Below are 17,491 nucleotides of genomic sequence, written 5' to 3'. Positions count from 1 at the left end.
GATTCTGTTATTTTTGGTACAGAAAAGTAGGCTATTTCGTCGTTCAAGAATGATAGGAAAAGTAAGTAGTTTCACGACGGAATTGCAAAAATATGATTTAAAGCGCAGGAAAATAAATTTCAAAATGTTTCCAGATGACTAGACTTCTATTGCCATAACAATTTTGAAATTTTTGAAAAAAAAATTCTTCTTGGATTTTCGAACCGATTTTGAAGGGGAGGGTGGAGGGTGGGGGCGAATAATATGTTGAATACATTTTTTGTATAAAGCTATTTAAAGAACTGCTGCTCACGTTCGAAGGCATGGAAAAACTCACAAAAAGCTACAATTTTTTAAAAAGAATATTAACCTAAAAAAAATTTGTTCAGTTTTTTTTAGAATGGTTTTACGCACTAAATTTAAATTGAAGGAAGATATTTTAAGCATTAATTAATTATTTTTCTTTCCAAGTACCGTAAACCGGGGTGACTTTGATAGGATCTCAATTTGCTTTTAGAATATTTTCCAACAGATAAGGTTTTTCTCAAGATTATTATTTTTAAAACATGTACTGGGGTAGGCCACACAAAGTCTATGCACTATTTCGGAAAAAAAGTTTTTTCAATAATGTTTAGAAAAATAGTTACGTTAAAAATTCTTAGTTTTAATTCCGGGGTGACTTTGATAGTCACAGTTTTTCTTGTTAAAATCATGTTTAAGATGTTCAAACTTTATTTGTACGCTAAATGTACCATCACTAAAGTAGCTGATATAGTTTTTTAAGAAAAAAAAAATCAATGTTCATATTAAGTTAAATAAGTTTATAAGCATTTTAACAAAATACATATAAATTTTAGGTAAAATTGTTAAAAATTCGGTATTTTGCCTGGAATTTGTTAAAACTAGTTTTGTTTGTAAAATTATCGATTTATATTGCATTTTATACTGAATTCGAAGCACGAATCACAAATTTTAACATTTTACATGAAATTTGTTCAACTTTGCCTATAAGTTTGGAGTTTTTTTTAATTGTGTTTCAAAAACACATATTATTTATTATTTACAAACTTTTTAAACCTTCTCCTAGTGGAAAATTGTCCAAAGAATCCGAAAATGCATTCCGTTTTCCGATTAAAAATCATGTTCATTGAGGAAATCATGACACTTTGAGAAGCTTAAAATAATTACTTTCATCAACATTTTCTTAACTATAGTTAACTAACTTTTTAAACTTGTCAAAAATTTATGAAAAGTTCTTCATGAGGTACTTTGAACACTTCTCTACCACGATCAGTATGTTTTTAAACCATTCCTTACGTATTTTAATTGTACTCTTCATTTTGCGGAAAAATCACATACCTATCAAAGTCACCCCGTTTTACGGTACTGCTCATCTTTGAAAGAATGGATCAACTCACAAAAATGTTGTACCCGTTAAAAATAAAATAATTTGAAGGAATTTAAAAATATACTTAAATTTAAAACAAAACTGATAAAAACTATTTAGAAAACTGCTTAGTTCCTTTGCATATTTAACAATTATCAAGTATTAAAAATAAGTATAAGTAGCAGTTTTTTTTATGAATTTCATCAAATAAAGGATCTTACTTTCAACCACAAATGTAGCTGAGAAAAAAAATCTTTGAATATAATTTATACCATGTTTTAAATCTATTTTTCTCAGTTTTGTGATTTTTACATAGTTTCAAAAACTAACATTTTTTGTTAAGGCTGGTACAAAATTTATTTAAAGTTTTTGCCTCCCAACGACACCAGCAAATGTTGAGGCTATGGCTTTTTATTTCAATATTCATATTTTTTACACCTGTCCAATTGTTTTGCCATCATTAGTTTCCAAAATATCTAAGTATAGACGAAAATTTTATTTTTTGCGAAAAATACAATTTTTGCGGTGCTGTACATTGGAATTTCATAAAAATTCAAAACATTTTTAAACAAGCCCAAACATGTTAAATATGATTATCAACGCAGAAAAATGCATTTTAGATTGTTTTCAGTTGATTAGACTTCTATTTTCATAAAAATGAAGTTTTTTGGATAATTTTTTTTTGCCCTCTGATTTTACAGACCAATTTTGAAGGGGGGCGACATAAACTTTGAAAAATATTTGCAAAATATTTCTTTATAAAAAAATAATCTTCTGAAATTTAGTGTAGAATTCAGAAGAACATTAAATATTCCTTAAATAACTTGTAACATAATGTGGCAGAGGTTTCAAAACTAGTTTTGTTTTATTTTTAATGGAATGTAGTTTTGAGAACGTTTTCAAATCGGCCCTATGTCAAATGATTTCAATTTGCAAAAAAAAAATGGTTTTTGTTAGTTTTTTTTCGGTTGCATCAGAAAAAAAACAGTTTTCAAATATTAATGTTTCGTCTTGTTTTTTATAACGTAATTCAATGAACTGTTTTTCTTTAAAATATTGCCAAAACTAAAAAAAGATAATAATTTTTCTTCAATTTTTTATTAAGATCATCTTACATCGGAAAGTACGTATCAACTTGAAGAAATTGTTCTTTTAAAGTTAATTGCTTCATTTTTTTTTCATTAAATTGAGCTACCAATGCATTCTCATAATTTTACAATTATCTTTGATGAGCAAAATAACTATGGATTTCAGTGAACGATTGTTTTTACATTTTGCCTGAATTTTAACTTGTTTCTCAATTGTTTCTGTTTGATATGAATGTTTAATTGGACAAAAAGCATTGATCTCATTTTTTCACCTATGTTTTGAAATTTTTTTTTAATTAGTAAATTTATAGAAATGCCTTGGATTGTTTTTTGATCAAGTACAAATATATAAAAAAATTAATTAGAGAGGCAAACTGAAAAAAATAATAGTTATTTTGTTGGTTGCATAAAACATGTAATATTTTAACGTAACCTTTCAAAATTATTTAACTTAATCCGAGCAACTGAGTGAAAGTACCCCGAGCAGTATCACCATTTCTCCAAACAGGATTTCCGACCGACAATCCGAACCGGTAACTGTCAATTTATTTTTTATTTTACTTTTTTCGGAACCAAATTCGATCGCCAATTACGGTGTCCACAATTTCCAACTGTTTATGTCTCATTTTGTTCTCCCCCAAGTTTTTCAATTTTGTTTTGTTTTTTTTGTTTATTTCTCTCTGTGTGCTTGTGTGCTTGGCGAGTGAGAGGTGAAAATAATCGCCTGCTCTGACCAAAAACAAATTACCCATCTGACACAATCGCTATCATTACTTTCATTTTCATCTGGCGGTTTATTTTGAAACAAAAATATTTCGTTCGCTCTCTTCAGGCCCCACCAATTCGCTCCAGTTTTGATTGCGGGAGAGACATTTCTTGGCGATGCAATTTTGCAGCATAAGCCAGTGTTGATATAAGCCGGCGATCTGTGACACACACATCGTTCACACAAACACGCGTGCAAAAGATAGCAGCTGTAATTATTTCGTTGTTGTTGTTGTTTCTTTTGTGGTTATTTCGCTCGCTGGTCGCAACATATCAATACAACCAGGATGTGTGTTTTGCACTGGTTGGGCAGTCGCAGTATTGTGCGCACACACACACATTCGAATTGTGCATGCATTGTGGTTTACTATTATTAGTTCATGTTTTGTGGTTGTGGGTTTGGAATAGGATTTTTTTTCTTCTTATTGTTGAACTGAGCGATAACTCGAAATTGGACCGGCATATCGGGTTCGATAATGAGTCGATAATTCGCTTTAAATGTGTGTTGGTTAGAATTTATGGAGCGATCAATGGTATTATACAGCTGGTTTAAGAACGTAATGCAATTATTCAACGTTTGTATAATAACATGAACTGTAAACCACCAACAAACGCTGTAGAGCAATTTTGTGGGAAAAATGACTATCGATGGATTGTCAAGAGGGCGAAAATTCCGTTTCGAACGTAATTTCACCAAAGAAAAATCTTGAAAATTTTTATAAATACAGTCCAGACTCGATTGTCCGAAGCCACAATCATCCGAAGGTTTGAAAAATCGAATCAAAAATATAAAAAAAACATAGCCTTTGACAAATTTGAATCGAATATTGGATTTCTACCAGTTTCTGCTGACTCCAATCTACTTGTAAGTATTATTCAGTTGTAAATGTGGGGGAAATTATCATCTTTGTAGAATACATTTAAACTCGAGGAATCATAAATTTCCTTTAGCGATTTTGGATGAGAAATAGAAAAATATTTACACGATATAATATTACGAATCTAGCAGACCATGATTTTCTAAATACTTTGACCATATCTGACAGCTGACAGCGACCACTTTCAAGTGATTTTTTTTTGTTTTTGTTGCATTTCCCGGGAATTCTAGAAGTTCATGCAAAATCGAGAATAACATTCTAAAAGGGCCAAATATTACGCCCTTTTAAAATTTTAGTCTTGATTTAAAAAAATTGAAAATATTTTTTTTTCAAAAAGATTGGATAATTTTACGAATGTTTCATTTTTTAACATTGAAAATCGAACCATAAGTTGTCTAATAGTTAATTTTCCTGTTTCTCTTCTTTAAGGGGTTACATACATGTAAATCGGCAAAAATGTCAGAGGTTGGTTTGAGCACACACTTAAACTTTTTTCAAAATCTGTTTTCAGGGCATTAAAATATACATTTTCATCTACTAACAAAACAAATTTGAAGACATTTGGTTGTATCATTGCCGAGATATAGCTATTTGAAGTTAGCAGTTTCAAAAAACGGGTGCCACGATATCTCAAAATTGCTTCGACCAAATCACCAAATTTTGGTGAAGACTCGTTAAACCGGTCCCGTGTGCATGACGAAGGCCAATATTCAAAACGTTTATTTAAAAAAAAGATAAAAATATTTTTCTGTTTTTGATATAAAAAATCGCCAGTTTTTGATTTTTGATTTTTTTGAAAATTCAAAATTTCAAAATTGGGCTTCGTCATGCACACGGGACATGTCTTGGGACTCTTCACCCAAAATTTTAGCCAATTTGGTCCGTCCCATCTCGAGATATTGTGGCATCCGTAAATCAACTTGGTGTTCAGAGAAAAACGCTCAGAAGGTTAGACAGTTGGCTTTGCGCATGGCAAAATTCTGAGCTTAAATCATCTCTAACTCAGTTAAATCTTGAATTACCTTCATGAAACTTTCAGGAGTGATTGAAATTCATCTTTTAAGTGGATTTAATAAATTTTCTGTAATATGAATTTTTGTGATTTTCTACATGTATGTAAAACCTTAAGCCGCTGTATCTCAGCAACCTGAGGTCTAATCTTCAATGTCTTTTAGACAATTTTATAGTAAATTTTCTCTCAAAAAAAATATTTTTAAAAATGGTTACTCATGGTCACTATTTTTTAAAATAAAAAACCGCAAATATTTCGCTAAAATCAAACTTTCGGTGGCTGTATCTTGAAAACGGGGCCCTATATAGAAAAAAAACGGCAAAATACTTTTCGATTGCAAATTCAATTTTACATAAAAAATATGTAAGTTTTTTTCTGTGAAATTTCGATTCTTTCCAAAATTCACTCTTTTTAAAAAAAAGTTCAAGATGGTATGTCAGAGACATAACCGAAAGACATAGGACCAAACAATTTGAATGAGTTTTTGGATTGCTTTGCTAGTGAAATCTGGAATAAGATTATTGTATTTTTTGTTTCATAGATTTGTCGGCAAAATTTTCATAAATGTTCCCCCAAGGTGAACCTTCCATGAGGGCACCGGCAACTCCAGGTTGTGGCCACTATTGTCGAAATGGCCATTTTCATGTTCAGTATCAAAAACCACGAATTTTGATACCCATATTGCCACAACTCGTAAGGTTCTGTAATTGTCCCCCCAGGCCCCGGGGGAATCTTCTTTGAGGGCACCGGCCACTCCAGGTTTTGGCCACCACTGGCGTAAACGAAATCTTCGAACGAATTGGGGGAAGCTTCCTGACTGACCCGGCTGTGCATCCCGGGGCCGTGACCAATTACACGAGCTCGTAGTAGATTCGTTGTACTAACCCATACAACAGGGCTACAACAATTTTCACACAGTCTACTAGGTTAAGCGATTTTACTCCACTGCCTATAAGTTGCCTTCGCTGGCGGTTTTGCTCGGGTTGTATCTGTAGTTGGTCACAGTCTCTGATGGCCTTTCAGGTGACGAGTTTAGATAGGGGGAGAGGGGGTAATATGCACCCCCGGGGCAAAATGCACCCCCTGCTTTTCTCGGCATTTGGAAGAATTTTCCGGGAAAAAAACATAGAAATTGGAAGCTTAACATTGCTAAACCATGCTGGAAAAAATTGAGCATCGTAGTATAAAAACAGCTTAAGTTATTTGCAAAACTTTAAAATGTTGTGTTTTCATCTAATTTTCATTGAACTTTCATTATGAGTTTTGGACAATTTAAAAAGCATTTATTCATATTGTATGTGTTGAGGTATATAGTTTTTGCCATAATCTTCACTATTCTGTAGATAGATGAGTCCAAAAACATCAAAAAATGCATTTTTAATAATTTTTTCTGCAAAAAGCGTGGTCGGGGCAAAATGCACCGCTGTGAAGCTCCTTTGTAAAAACAGCGGTGTCATCTAGTGGTGACTAGTGAAAACTGCTTTTACCCGGTGCATTTTGCCCCATGTTGTGGTGCATTTTGCCCCGTTGTTGTAGTGCATTTTGCCCCAAAGTTGCGGTGCTTATTGCCCCGCATGGTTGTTTGAAATGAATCAAAATTTTTTTTAGAAATTTGATATTTTCGAACAATTTTGAGGTTTTTAAGACTTTTTTCACATGGATGACGAAGAATAATAGTTGTTTTAGAACATCGAACAAAACTCTTCCACAGTAATGCTGTAATGGTTGAGAAATGACAGTTTTCCCTTAGGGGGTGCATATTACCCCCTCTCCCCCTACATCAATCGAACATCCGTGGAAGGGAAACTCGACGCATCGAACCCAATCAGCGTGTACCATGAAACGAGAGTGTGTGTGTATGTGTTTGTGAACGCGCATTTGGCAATTTTCTTGAATCTGCCATCCTACGGCATTCGCACACAATTTGCCCTCTTCGGTGCTGCTCTCCGATTCTCTCTATCTCTCTCTAGAAAATAAAGGTAATTTTGCAGAAGAAATCCTTCTCCGGAAGAGAGAATTTGCGTTGCTAGGGCTCTCTCTCTCCTTGCTGCTGCTGCTTCACCCGTCTGCGGCTCAGATATTATGAGCCGACCCGACTTGTTCAGCATCTCGGTGGCAACTAAATGGAGTGGAAAGGGTAGAACGTACTTTTATACTTCTACTTCGCTATTACTTCCCCTCTTTTCAAGATCGTCGACGACCAGTTCTGCTGCGGCGGTTTTCCCCTCAAAAGTGTTCGTTTTGTTAGCTATTTCTAAGCATTTTAATACATTGAATTGTTTGAATAGTTATACTATTCTGCCAATACTGAAAATTTTATAGAAAATTGCTGAAGGTTTTCCGAATCGAATGGTCCAAAAATTATGTAATTTCAATGTGTCTGGATGAAGATATTACCGTTTGAAATAACGTTCGCCAAATGTGACGCTTGGGATCGAAATTTTGAACTGGCCCCCCAGTATAGTAAGTAAAGACACAGTCCTATGTCAAAAAAAATTGTCCCCTAAAACACATCAAGAAATCTCGAAAATCAAAAAATACGTATTTTGTGAAATTGAGTTTTTGTGAAAAATTAAAATTCAGCAATTTTTTTTCCATGTACCTATTTTTTTCTCAATGGTCCTCAACAAAACCTACAATTTTGCGCGAAGACACCAAATCAATAAAAAATCTTTGAAAAGTTACAGATTTTTTTAATATTTACGTACCATTGTTGTATGGACAGCTGCCAAAATTGTATGGAGACTTGTATGGATGAACCAATTATACAAAATTTGAGCCAAATAAAAAAAATACAAATAAAATTCATTTCCGATTTTAGTAGAGAATTGATCAGCTTATACAATTAGAAAAAATAAAAAATTTCTTGCAGTTGTATAATTTTTTTGAGCATTAAAATCGCTGACACAAAACAAACTTGTAGCAAAATTTTACTCAGGACCATCAGAAGAATTTTCTGAAAACTAAAAAAATGTATTCGTCATTAGATTATCCGGAGTGAAATTTTTCCAAGGCCTTCGGATAATCAAGTCTGGACTGTACTGTCAATCTTAATTACTTGTGTCACAAGAACCTGTTTGAATTGAGGAGAGATTTATAAACTTTCGTCATGATGAACAGATTTGTTTCTTAGGATTATTGAAAATTGGTACAGGAACTAAATAATAAAAAAAAACAAACCAGTTCCACCGTTCAGCTTCCGATAATTCCACCTCCAAAAAAATGCTATCTTTTCAAATGCAAATGTTGATTAAGGCACCTCTCGAAATGGTAACCAACCAGCCACAATTAGGCTCCAACCTGACACAGTGACATTTTTCGCCTTTCAGCGAAACAAAAAAAAACAAGCTCTAAAAGAAAAGAAGCAAATCATCAAACGCCATTCCGCGAGATTCGACACTAATTCCACGTTTGACAGCGGCGGCGCGCTCGCAATCTGGAGAGCCCTACAGTTTCAAAAAACTCTCGCGAAAGAGACGAGCGATTCTCCTTTCTTTCTTTCTTTCACCGCCGCCGCTCACATTCCCAGCGCTGTAATTATTGTTTTTATATTCATACACGCTCGTCTTTCCATCTTTCGTTTCTTTTATTTTGGTGTGTGTGTTTTGAGCATCTCGCCGCAAACAAAAATATAATATTTTGACGCTCTACTTTACGTAATGCCTTAGACTTAATAATGATTACATCCGCCATGTGAGAAGAAATAACTTTCAGCAACTGACGCCATTTTAATGTCTAAGGTCACGTTTCATTAACCACCCAGGTTGCGAAGCGTTTCCAGAAATTGGTTAGGGCGATCTAGAAATGGTCGAAATTGAGCCCTAATCGGGAACAAAAGAAAGTGTTTCCCCCAATTTAGTCGACTTTTCCTGGGTTTGCGCTGGCACACACGAAGCAAGCAATACATCAAAAAAATTGAATTGCAGACTATGTGTCTGCAAGTTTGGAGCTGGCGTTCACCTAAATGCTGGAGGTTGCAATTTAAGACACGTCAAGAAAGAGGAGGAAAAAACTGAAAGAAATTGTAAAGCGGTAATAAATCTGGTGTAAGGGGAAATAAACAGTCGAAAGAAAGGAAAATAGTTCCCGAAAAATAATAAAACACACAAACAAAAAAGTACCCATTTTGAGCTTAAAAGATCGGTGCTTAACCTTTATTTTAAATAGCGCAAATCGACGTCGGTGACGGAATGATTGTTGGGCGGCGTGCGTGTGTTTTGATTTGTTTTGAAGGGATTAGGGTGACTTTCAATTTTTCAATTTTGACAATTTTGACAATTTTGTCAATTTTGTCAATTTTGTCAATTTTGTCAATTTTGTCAATTTTGTCAATTTTGTCAATTTTGTCAATTTTGTCAATTTTGTCAATTTTGTCAATTTTGTCAATTTTGTCAATTTTGTCAATTTTGTCAAATTTGTCAATTTTGTCAATTTTGTCAATTTTGTCAATTTTGTCAATTTTGTCAATTTTGTCAGTTTTGTCAATTTTGTCAATTTTGACAATTTTGTCAATTTTGTCAATTTTTTTAATTTTGTCAATTTTGTCAATTTTGTCAATTTTGTCAATTTTGTCAATTTTGTCAATTTTGTCAATTTTGTCAATTTTGTCAATTTTGTCAATTTTGTCAATTTTGTCAATTTTGTCAATTTTGTCAATTTTGTCAATTTTGTCAATTTTGTCAATTTTGTCAATTTTGTCAATTTTGTCAATTTTGTCAATTTTGTCAATTTTGTCAATTTTGTCAATTTTGTCAATTTTGTCAATTTTGTCAATTTTGTCAATTTTGTCAATTTTGTCAATTTTGTCAATTTTGTCAATTTTGTCAATTTTGTCAATTTTGTCAATTTTGTCAATTTTGTCAATTTTGTCAATTTTGTCAATTTTGTCAATTTTGTCAATTTTGTCAATTTTGTCAATTTTGTCAATTTTGTCAATTTTGTCAATTTTGTCAATTTTGTCAATTTTGTCAATTTTGTCAATTTTGTCAATTTTGTCAATTTTGTCAATTTTTCAATTTTTTAATTTTTCAATTTTCAATTTTTTCAATTCTGTCAATTTTGTAAATTTTGTAAAAAAAATTTTCAATTTTGTCAATTTGTCAATTTTTCTGTTTTTTCTGTTTTTCTGTTTTTCTGTTTTTCTGTTTTTCTGTTTTTCTGTTTTTCTGTTTTTCTGTTTTTCTGTTTTTCTGTTTTTTGTTTTGTGAAAAAAATAGTCACCCTAACCTTTAGCAGCCCACATTCGCAAACGTCTTTGAAAGCTCCCGGCAATAGAAAAACAAACCAAAAAAAGCCGAGAGGAAAAGAGGCATTCTTTCTCATTAAGCAATTATCGCACGGCAGCACCGCCGCCAACAGGCAAATCTCTGCACACACGGCTGTAGCTGGGCGTAAAAGTTGGAAAACAATCGTTTACTACTCGTTTATTTATTATCGCACTTTTGGGTAGTAACAGACCAAAAAAAGAGCAAGAATGAAAAGAAGGCCGATAAGCGTGGGTAATCTCCTTAACGCGAGCCGCGATCGCTACACTTTGATTTTGTTGGTTTTTTTTTTTTGTTGTTGTTGGGCCCCCACGTGGTTGAGGTGAAGAGAGCTTAGCGAACTATCCCACACACGTGGGGTGGACGGGGCTGCGATGCAATCACGCAAAAAAGAGTGTGATGAAAGAAATGGCTTTCTAGAAAGGGTATTAAGTTGGGACGGTTTGATTTTGAGTAATTTTAGTAATGGGAATTTAGAAACCCTCTTTTTTCTAGACTCAATTCAGAGCGGAAATTCAAAATTTAATTTAATACCTGAGTCTTTCGATTGCTTTTGTCAATAAAAAAAATACTTTCTAATTTTTTTTTACGTTTTTTCAAATTTGTTTATCTTTTGAACAACAAGTATTTGAACTGCAAAATTTTCCCAAATATCGTCCTTAGACGGTTGTTTTACCTTACCTTACCTTACTTAATCACTAGCATTTTAGCGCCATCGTTTATGGAAGTAGTACTTTTCAAACAGTAGTGGGAGAGTGCAGCAGAGAGGGTGGTGATGGGAACTACTCCTCCCCCAACTGAAGCTGAAGCTGCAGCGTTGCATGCCGGATGCCCTTTTAACCTTTATCGTGCACTTTCGTTTTAACGTTGCGTTGGAAAATGTTATGCAATTTAATTACGAACATAAATTAAGTTAGTTTAAATTGGTTTTTAAAGACTTTCGAAGTAATTTTCCTGAAAATGTTATAAAAAAATTAATTACAATGAACTGAAATAGTTTACAATGTACAAAATATCTTTTGAAGGAAATTGTGAGATCCAGCTTCAAAAAAGTACCTAAATATCACCTAAGTGGTCATAACTTGAGACAGGGTTGCCAGATTGTCAATATTTTGGACTCGTTGGAAAGGTCGATTTCCTTTCAAACGATATATAACATGATGATATTTGGTGCGATTTCCGGCCATTTATTCACCTTCCTAAAATATGCGAAACATTTTTATACACAACTATTGAACTACTTATCGAAACTACATAAAATTCATTAGCGACATACCGGACCCTAATCCAAGTCGAATGCGACTGGTTTGGTCAAAATCGGTTCAGTTAGTAATGAGAAAGCTGATTGACATTATTGGTCTTATAGCCAAGGTTGTTAATCGATGAAATTATCGTTAATTATATTATCGTCTGACGATAAAGATAATCTATCGTTATCGTTATTTCGATGATTCTATCAGCGATGACTCATTTTTTAAATCTTGCCAAAATCGATTAATTATCATGTATCATGTTAAATTTTCAATGCTTAAAATATATTTTTTGAAAATTTCAAAGGGTTTTAAGTATAAATATGTACTCAAAATTGTTCACAAAACACCGTATTTTTTCGAAAATACTAAAATTTCAATAATTTTCACCCTGGGTTTCAACCGATTTGAAATTTCGTGTGATTTTTTAAACTACTAGAAATTTTCATTGGAAAATACTAAAACTTTCACAAAATTCCGTATTTTTCCGAAAAGACCCAAATTTTCCAAATTTGCCTGTTTTTAACATAAAATTTGAGTTCTATCACCCCATTTTAGTCAAATTTGAGTTGTTGATTGCATATTTAAAAATAAAATGCATTTTTTCAATATTGCATCACCGCCATTTTGCCCGCCATCTTGGATTTAAAAATTCTAAATCATTTTAGCGTAGTTTAGGGGTCATACCTAAGCTCGACAATCCAGAATTAGACAGCGAAAAAAAAAGTTTCGTGATTCGATAATCCGAAATTTCGATTATCCGAAGTGAAATATTTCCGAGGCCTTCGGAAGATCGAGTCTCGACTGTATATTAGAGTTTTTTTGGAGAATACTTTAATTTCACAAAATACCGTACTTTATCGAAAATACTAAAATTTTCCAAGTTTTCAATATGGATATCAGACGAATTTAAATTTCCTATGCTTTTTTAATTCATGAGAGTTTTTTTTATACTAAAATTTATAAAATTACAGTATTTTTCAGAAAATACTAAAAAAATCAAAATTTGCAAACAAATTGAAATTTCGAAGACTTTTTCAATTTATTTGGATTTTTCGAGAAATACTAAAATTTTCACAAATTATCGTTTTTTTTTGCATACTCAAATATTCAAAATATGCAATATGGATATCAAACGAAGTAAAATTTTGCATGCTTCATTCATACATTCAAATTGTGTATGCTTAAAACCCAGATTTGTGACGTTTGATAACCATAATGCAAATTAAAATTTGTGAAAATTTTTGTATTTTACAAAAAAAACTCTAGTAAATGAAAAATCAAACAAAACTTCGCATCGTTTGATACCCATATTGCAAATCATTAAAATTTGAGTACTTTGGAAAAAATATGGTATTTTTCGAAAATTTAGGTTATTTAAAAAAAACACTATTTATAAGAAAAAGCTAACAAAATTTTGAATCGTTTGAAACAAATATTGCAACATTTAAAAATTTAAGTTTTTTTTGAAAAACCGACATTTTGTGAATTTTTTTATGTTTTGTAAAAAAAATACTTGAATAAAATGAAAAAGCATACAAAATTTCTCTTCGTTTCATACCTTTATTGCAAATCATGATAATTTTAGTACTTTAGAAAAAATACTGTATTTTGTGAAAATTCAAGTATTTTTCAAAAAAAAAACTCAACTAATGTGAAAAAGCAATAAAAATTCGCTTCATTTGATACCCATATTGCATATTTTGAAAATTTTAGTATTTTCGAAAAATACGGTATTTCGTGAAATTTTTGATTTTTACAAAAAATAGTAAAATAAAGTAAAAAAGCATACTAAATTTCGCTTCGTTTACCGTTTGATTTGTTTATTGCAAATCGTGCAAATTTGAGAACTTTCGAAAAAATACGGTATTTTGTAGGGCAGCGAATGACCAAGAAGGTCAAAGCTGCCAGAAATAAATGAATTAACAACAACAACAACGGTATTTTGTAAAAATTTCAGAATTAAAAAAAACTCTATTAACAAACAAACAAAATTTCGCTACTTTTGATACCCATTTTGCAATTTTGAAAATTTGAGTTTTTTCGAAAAATACGATTTGTTGTTAAAGTTTTTATATTTGAAAAAAAAAACTTGAATAATGTGAAAAAGCAAACCCAAACTCGCTTTGTTTGATACCCATATTACATTTTTTTTAAATTTGAGTATTTTCGATAGTAGCACATCTTTTTTTTTTTTGCAATGATTTTGATCCACAATCGTTGAATAAAACTCCGTTCTAATTAAAAAAAATGCTTCTTTTCTAACTTTTTGACAATTTTGTCCCAATGCGGCGAATTGAAATGGCTTTATTATATTAACAAATCAAAATTATAAAAAAGTTTCCCTATGTTTATTTGATCTATAATTTTCAACAATAACTTTTTATTTAATTTTAAGAAACTTATTTAAACAAAACTTTCACGAAATTCTGCCACAGACTAAATCCAAATTTAAAAAAAATCCCCCAATTTAAGCCCAAAACTAAATCGGGATGAGAAAGATAATTCATTTTAAAACGTGGAATTGTAGATTCTGCTATTTTAAAATAAATAACATTATTTTCTTTTGAGTTTTTAAGCGATTAGAATGAAAAACACACAGAAATCGAATTATGAAATTTGAAAAAAAAAACAAGCTCAATTTTTGCTATTCAAACAAGCATTATTATATAAAAAAATATTGCGAATGATTTAAAATCAAAAGAGTGCAAGTTATTAAGAACATCAAAATTATAAAAGATTTTTAAATTTTCAGTGAAGAATAATTTCGAAATCCTGAAATTTTGAACTATGGTTTGGAAAATTTTTGTTTGCATTTAGGCTAGAACAAATTTGATTTATAGTTTTTGTCTCTCGGCTCTGATCGAAAATGAGAAGGGAAAAATCGTTATATATCATTGGATTTACAAAAATAAAATATGTTTGATAATGTTCGACACGATTCTGTTGTCTTAAAATTCAGAGCTTAAAAAGCTCTTAATCAATTGAAACTGCGAAATTAAACGTTAAACAATGTATTTTTAATAGTTTACAACAGCATTTATGATTGAAAAAAGTAAATTTTCTGAGACAAAACCTAGAAATGAAATTTTGCCTAATTTTTGTGATTTTTTTCTTTATTTTGATAATTTAATTTACTAGGATTTTTTTCTTTTTGGTTTCTTACCTTCCTAAGATTCGAAATTCTTAACAAGACCCAAATTCGCTTCAAGCTTCCTTCCTTCGACGAGATTGACCTAATTTCGCTTTCTCCCAAAAAAAAAAACAAAACTTCTCCGAACGAGCAAAGCAAAACAGGTTCGTCGCTTGCTGAATATTAAACAGAACTTTTATCTCTCCGTCTGAATCCGTCTGTGTCGTGTCTTCAAGACTTACCTTACGAAATCGGTGCTGTTTGAGCGCTGTTGCAGCATCCGCCAAAGGTCACCTGCCAACATTTGACTAAACTTCCGCAAACGGGTTCCCAAAAAAACATATTGCGCAACACTCATTTGCGCTCATCATTATCTCGAAAAAAAACGAGAAACAAAATAAATTAAGCAGGATTAACACCATTTCGACCAGCAGCAGTGCGATGCAAAGTTATGTTCAAGATCGATGTTTTACAAGCTCATTTGTTGTGCAACTTGAAGTCCAAAACCCTTAAAAAAAAACAACATTCAAAAGCTCAAAACATAAAATTTACGATCACCCTCATTATAAAGCCAAACGAATTAATAATAAAAGAGGCAAAAATTTCAATTTCTTTTATTTCTACTCCAGACCCGACTCTTTCTCCTCCGTGGACGTTTGTGGGTGAAAAAACCTCCTGTTTCGATATGCTGCACCGACTGTGATGGACTTGAAATGATGATGGCCCTTGAACGGCATCCAGCAACTTCATCTCGAGTGCAGACTTCAACGACCGCGCCGACAACTTGGCTGGAAACTGTGACCAATCGTTTCTGAACTTGCGATGCACTTGTAAAGCAGCATTGTATTGTTTTGAAGCAGCAGCAGCAGCAGGAGGTGTTGAACAAGGTGATTGATGGAAAAGGTTAAAGGAGAGAGTGGGTGGGAGGGAAAGGGTTTTGGGAAACATGGAAAAGAAATAGAAAAGCAGTTTACTGTTGTTGTTGTAGGCGCCGAGTGCTCTCTAATTAAGCAGCAAAGCTTGCCAACCTTTTAGCGATTTAAACAATGGCAGTTATTGTCTCTGGTGGAAGTTAATGTTGGTAGCGTTTTTTTTTTTGTATTGCTTTAAAATGAATGTATAAGAAGCATCTAAAACGCGCAATAAATTGAACAAGTAACGAAAAATCAAATAATCTTTTTACTCATGCGAAAGTCAAAATAAGTCGACAAGGGTACAAGTACAAGTAAACAAAGGTGTATAATGAACAGTAAAATAAAAATCAAAACAATATTCAATAGGAATTAATTCAAAGTAACAAATTGAAAGCCAATTCAAAATTAATGTTGAGTCAAAAATATATTTTTCAAGAAAAATCAAGGCCATAGGGGTTTTTTTTTCAATTGCATGAATGGCTTGTATTTAAAAATGTTATAAATTACCATATCTCGAGAAAGGTTTCAAGCTACTTGACTTTTATGGTATGAATTTTCCAGCTGATTTCCAGTTCTTTTTTTATTTACTAATTGATTCTTTTTTCTAATTTCTACTTTTAATTAAACCTAATAGCAAAATCGAATGTGGTATTTTTCAACGCATTGCAAAACTTTTGCTGATTATCAATTCTAGATAGCCTTTTTGGAAATGCGAATTGTTACTCCCCACTGAGAATTTTGGCTCGAGCTTCGACTCGATTCAGGCTCGATCTCGAGCCAGATCGACTCGAGGCTCGAGCCAAATTTCTCAGTTGGTCTCGGAGTTCCAATCGAGCGACAAGACCATGCAAGAGCAAGGTTGGAATCAATTTAAAATATTTTTGAGGAAAAAAAACACGATTTCAAACATTACAAGTTCTGTAAAACTTTTGTTCACAATAATAACGAAAAAAAAATAGTTTCACTTAATTTATAATGCCTAAAATCTCGCTTTCTGATAAAAATATGTTTTAAGTGATTCCAACCTTGTTCTTGCATGGTCTTGTCACTCGATTGGAACCCGGATGTGACAGCTTGATTGCAATCCCGAGAGTAACAAGTCGCCTCTCCATATAAGCTCTCTAATCAATTGAAATCATTTTATTATTTTTTGTATTTTTTTATTGACATTTTGTTTAAAAATGTTATCACATATAATTTAGAAATATTTTTATACTAAAATGAAAAAAACACAAACTTAATTTCGAAAAATTCAAGCAGAAGAATCACAAAATGTTGGCAAAATTACAGTTATATCAAAGCAGAATTTAAATAAAGAATCCTAATATTTCACTTTTTTTTTAATCTTTGAGCACAAAATTTAAATAAAAAACTAACTTAATCCACCTATGTGGTTGGAGCCTTCCTCACTCATTACCAACAATAGCTGTAAACAAATTTCATCTATTTTATAGATCCGGAATAAAAAGTACACCATATCTCAAGTCAGGGTTGCTAGATCGTCATTGTTCTGGACTCGTTGGAAAGGTCTTTCGATAACCTAACCAACGATGGGTCGGATGATGGATCCGGACATAGTTTACATACATTTAAGTGAGATCCGGCTTCCAAAAAGTACAACAATATTACTTAAGGGGACATATCTCTAGACAGGGTTGCCAGATCTTCATTGTTTTGGACTCGTTGGAAAGGTCTTTCGATAACCTAACAAACGATGGGTCGGATGGTGGATCCGGACATAGTTTACATACATTTAAGTGAGATCCGGCTTCCAAAAAGTACAACAATATCACTTAAGGGGCCATATCTCGAGACAGGGTT

General features: G+C 32.3%; 1 protein-coding gene across 1 annotated transcript in view; it reads left to right on the top strand.

Annotated features, from left to right (window-relative positions):
- The window catches only part of LOC119771133, a 35,784-nt gene that overhangs the window by 12,413 nt on the left and 5,880 nt on the right, over window positions 1-17,491 (top strand). The window contains exon 2 of the mRNA XM_038266543.1: window positions 15,386-15,643. The gene's annotated coding sequence lies outside the window, so the exon portion shown is untranslated. The remainder of the gene's footprint in view (window positions 1-15,385; window positions 15,644-17,491) is intronic.

This window comes from Culex quinquefasciatus, chromosome 1 (genome assembly GCF_015732765.1).
Source record: "Culex quinquefasciatus strain JHB chromosome 1, VPISU_Cqui_1.0_pri_paternal, whole genome shotgun sequence".
NCBI classification, from domain to species: domain Eukaryota; kingdom Metazoa; phylum Arthropoda; class Insecta; order Diptera; family Culicidae; genus Culex; species Culex quinquefasciatus.
Note: the sequence above shows the minus strand (reverse complement) of the source record. Positions and strands in the feature narration are given on the sequence as shown.